At 33.8% G+C, this 4,408-nt stretch overlaps 1 protein-coding gene across 1 annotated transcript in view; it reads right to left on the reverse strand.

The window, feature by feature from the left end:
- Positions 1-1,590, reverse strand: part of LOC108363771 (uncharacterized) — a 10,223-nt gene extending 8,633 nt beyond the window's left edge. The window contains exon 1 of the mRNA XM_017617240.1: positions 1,498-1,590. The gene's annotated coding sequence lies outside the window, so the exon portion shown is untranslated. The remainder of the gene's footprint in view (positions 1-1,497) is intronic.
- Between the last annotated feature and the right edge of the window lie 2,818 nt (positions 1,591-4,408).

Consider the following 4,408-nt stretch of genomic DNA (forward strand, 5'->3'; position numbering starts at 1 on the left):
CATTGCTGTTGCACATTTTACATGTTGCCTTTGCTACACTGGCTTGAAAGGCGCCAAGCTTTTTTGCAGGCGTCTCTGCAGAAGTCCGAGAGCTTGGTGGTTTAGGTTTCGAAGCTATATCTCCCCTAAGGCCTGTGATGGTTTCCAGTGTTTGAAACCGATTGGATAGGAATTTATCCATATCTACCCATTTGGAAATCTCAACTTTATTTTCTATGGTTTGCTCCCTTGCTTCTGGCAGTTTTGTCGAACACAAATATGTGAATATTGCATCCCAATTTGCAACATCAATCTGATGACACTGAAGCGACGAGATGCAATTATTTATGTCGCGTTGCAGTTTCTTGATAGAGCTACCGCATTCACTCTCAACTGCGTTTAAATTAAATAATACCTTTAACTGATCGTTGACGAGGATACGTTTATTTTCGTACCTGTCACAAAGATTTTTCCAGGCTGCACCAAAGCCATCGTTGGTTAATGGGGATCTCTGCACTATTTCCTTGGCCTCCCCTTGAGTCTTTTGCCGGAGATGATACAGCTTCTCAACTGGGGTAAGGCGCTTATTGAGAATATATATAGCCGTAAACATATCCCTAAACGATTGCCACGAAAGATAATCTCCTTTAAAAATGTCTGTGTCACAAGGAGGGAGATGAATATTAAGCTCGCGACCTGACTTGTATTCGCTTTCCTTTTCAGTCTTTGCGAGTTGCTCTGAAAGATCAGCCATTGCTGCTTGGCACCGCAAAAAACTGAAGTAGGTGCTTTTATACTTCTTTTTAACCGATGTCAGGTCTCTGGTTTCGAGCTCTTTTGATGCGCAAAGCTCATCATAAGACCCCTTTACCTTTTCCCACAGAGCCTTTAATTCATCCTTTTGGAAAGCTAAGGAGTGCTTTGTGTGCTCTGATGGCTGCATAGTATTGTAGTCAGATTCGAATTCTGCTACTGAATCTGCCTGACGAATAAAGGTATCCATTTTTGACAACCAAAGACCACTCAATTGGACGCAAGAAAAGAAATTTGTCTGTAGTAATAGAAATCGCCGATTTGTAGGAAAATATTGCCACTAACCGCTTAGCCCGAAATAAGCCTAGTTCTTATGAGAACAACAAAGGATAACTTGTATATTTAAATAACGATTTATTTATTTTGCAGCCAAGTAAGACTGTCGAACACGTAATTAAGTGAAAAAACTAAATTCTGTGCTTTGCAAGAAAAGAATAAATTTTATCAATCTTGTGCTTCGGTAAATGCGACTGGTATTTTTACACAAACAACACCGTATCAAGAATCAAAATGGACGTTCGCGCAATTCGTTAATGTTAGCCGATACACCAATAAACATGAAAATGTTCTATATTTTTTGTTTTCGGAAAAATATTAAGCACTGATTTTCNTTNCCTTTTTATTTTTACAAAATAATCACGCGCGTTTTTTTTTTTTTTGTTAAAATTCGTACACACACAAGTGCAATGAAATTCAACCACGTACCTTAATGTGTTGTTATATGCCGTGTAGTGCGATATGCTGGTTTGTTAAAAAATGTGTTGCTGACACTAGTGCTGCTGTGATGCAAACGTGATGCTGTGATGCAATACAAAACGTTGATTTGATGAACACCTGGTTAAGCGATGAACCAAAAACCGCTGCTTGTGTAGCAAACCGAAGAAAAACGCTTGATATAGCTCTTGTGGCACGTTGGTTGTGGTGCGAAAAACTCAGGTTGACGTAGACGTAGACGAACGTGATGCTGTTGTAACCAATGTGGAAAAATGTGGCGATCGGTTGAGGCAGTTGAAAAACTCAGATGTGATTCTATGTGGACTGTATAATTTGGTTACTTTTTAGGCTCGAAGGACCAATATTTACGCAGGTGGCGTCGCACGAAGATGGAGCGCACCAGCGTAAAGTTAATGTAACGAAAATAAGAGTAAATAAAAGACACAGTGGTTTTAGTGCAATGAAATTAAAGGTCGTTTTATTTGTAAATATCTATGAGTTTGAATAGTGTGGCACACAAGACTTGGCTTACCGAACGTGGTGTGATGGCTGACGTGATCTCCTTGCTGTCTTCTAAGAGGTGACAAATTGCTAGCAAAACGAAAAGGGATGTAGCCCACCGCACTGTAACTTTCGTTAAGTTTCCCTTCAACTAAGTTACCGTACAGTGGGGCTCATTGTTAGCGGCTGGAAAGTTAGCCGAAACTTATACATGTGTTTGTGTGCTCTTACATGAAGTGANATTCGTTAAGTTTCCCCTCAACTAAGTTACCGTACAGTGGTGCTCATTGTTAGCGGCTGGAAAGTTAGCCGTAACTTATACATCTGTTTGTGTGCTCTTACATGAAGTGACAAAACGCGTATTAGGGTGGTGCAATATATTTAGGTCGAGGACCTAAACACAGGTCCAGAATCGTTTGTAGTTGATTGTAGTTTTAAACTTTTTTTAGTTGAAAAATAAGTGCGTAATGGGTTTTTTAAAAAATTTATACGAAGCTTTTTACAACTACAGCTTCAATTTTAATGAATTCAGGTCCAGAATTGTTTGTAGTGGATTGTAATTTTACATTTTTTTTTAGCTGAAAAATAAGTGCGTAGCGCGTTTTTTTTTTAAATTTATATAAAGCTTTTTACAGCTACCGCCTAAATTTTAATGAATAAAATTTCATATAAATCTAATTTTCATATAAACTTAAAAAACGCATTACGCACTTATTTTTCCACTAAAAAAAAAATTTTTAGTTGCAAAATAAGTGCGTAATGCGTTTTTTAAGTTTATATGAAAATTAGATTTATATGAAATTTTATTCATTAAAATTTAAGCGAAAGCTGTAAGAAGCTTCATATAAATTTAAAAAAAAAACGCATTACGCACTTATTTTTCCACTAAAAAAAAAATTTTTAAACTACAATCAACTACAAACGATTCTGGACCAGAATTCATTAAAATTTAGGCGGTAGATGTAAAAGGCTTCATATAAATTAAAAAAAAAACGCGCTACGCTCTTATTTTCCAAATAAAAAAAAATGTTAAAACTACAATCAACTACAAACGATTCTGGACCAGAATTCAGTAAAATTGAAGCTGTAGCTGTTAAAAGCTTCATATAAATAAAAAAAAAAATGCATTACGCACCTGTTTTTCAACTAAAAAAAAGTTTTAAAACTACAATCAACTACAAACGATTCTGGACCAGAATTCACTAAAATTTTGGCGGTAGCTGTAAAAAGCTTCATATAAATACAAAAAAATCGCGCTACGCACTTATTTTTCAACTAAAAAAAATTAATTTTAAAACTACAACCAACTACAAACGATTCTGGACCTGAATTCATTAAAATTGAAGATGTAGCTGTAAACAGGTTCATATGAATTTAAAAAAACGCATTACGCACTTATTTTTCAACTAAAAAAAATTAATTTTAAAACTACAACCAACTACAAACGATTCTGGACCTGAATTCATTAAAATTGAAGATGTAGCTGTAAACAGGTTCATATGAATTTAAAAAAACGGATTACGCACTTATTTTTCAACTAAAAAAAACTTTTAACTACAATAAGTTACAAACGATTCTGGACCCGAACTCATTAAAATTGAAGCTGTAGCTGTAAAAAGCTTCATATGAATTTTAAAAAAAACGCATTACGCAGTTATTTTTCAGCTAAAAAAAATTAAAACTAAAATTAAAAAAAAACGCGCTACGCACTTATTTTTCAACTAAAAAAAAAAAATTTTAAAACCACAATCAACTACAAACGATTCTGGACCTGAATTCATTAAAATTGAAGCTGTAGCTGTAAAAAGCTTCATATGAATTTTAAAAAAAACGCATTACGCAGTTATTTTTCAGCTAAAAAAAATTAAAACTAAAATTAAAAAAAAACGCGCTACGCACTTATTTTTCAACTAAAAAAAAAAATTTTAATTACAATCAACTACAAACGATTCTGGACCTGAATTCATTAAAATTGAAGCTGTAGCTGTAAAAAGCTTCATATGAATTTTTTAAAAAACGCATTACGCACTTATTTTTCAACTAAAAAAAAAAAATTTTTAAACCACAATCAACTACAAACGATTCTGGACCTGAATTCATTAAAATTGAAGCTGTAGCTGTAAAAAGCTTCATATGAATTTAAAAAAAACGCATTACGCACTTATTTTTCAACTAAGAAAAAAAATTTAAAACTACAATCAACTACAAACGATTCTGGACCTGAATTCATTAAAATTGAAGCTGTAGCTGTAAAAAGCTTCATTTGAATTTTTAAAAAAACGCATTACGCACTTATTTTTCAACTAAGAAAAAAAATTTAAAACTACAATCAACTACAAACGATTCTGGACCAGAATTCATTAAAATTTAGGCGGTAGCTGTAAAAAGCTTCATATAAATT

The sequence above is a fragment of the Rhagoletis zephyria genome, unplaced genomic scaffold (assembly GCF_001687245.7).
Source record: "Rhagoletis zephyria isolate East Lansing unplaced genomic scaffold, Rhagoletis_zephyria_1.1 Rzeph_scaffold_01370, whole genome shotgun sequence".
In the NCBI taxonomy this organism is placed as follows: Eukaryota; Metazoa; Arthropoda; class Insecta; order Diptera; family Tephritidae; genus Rhagoletis; species Rhagoletis zephyria.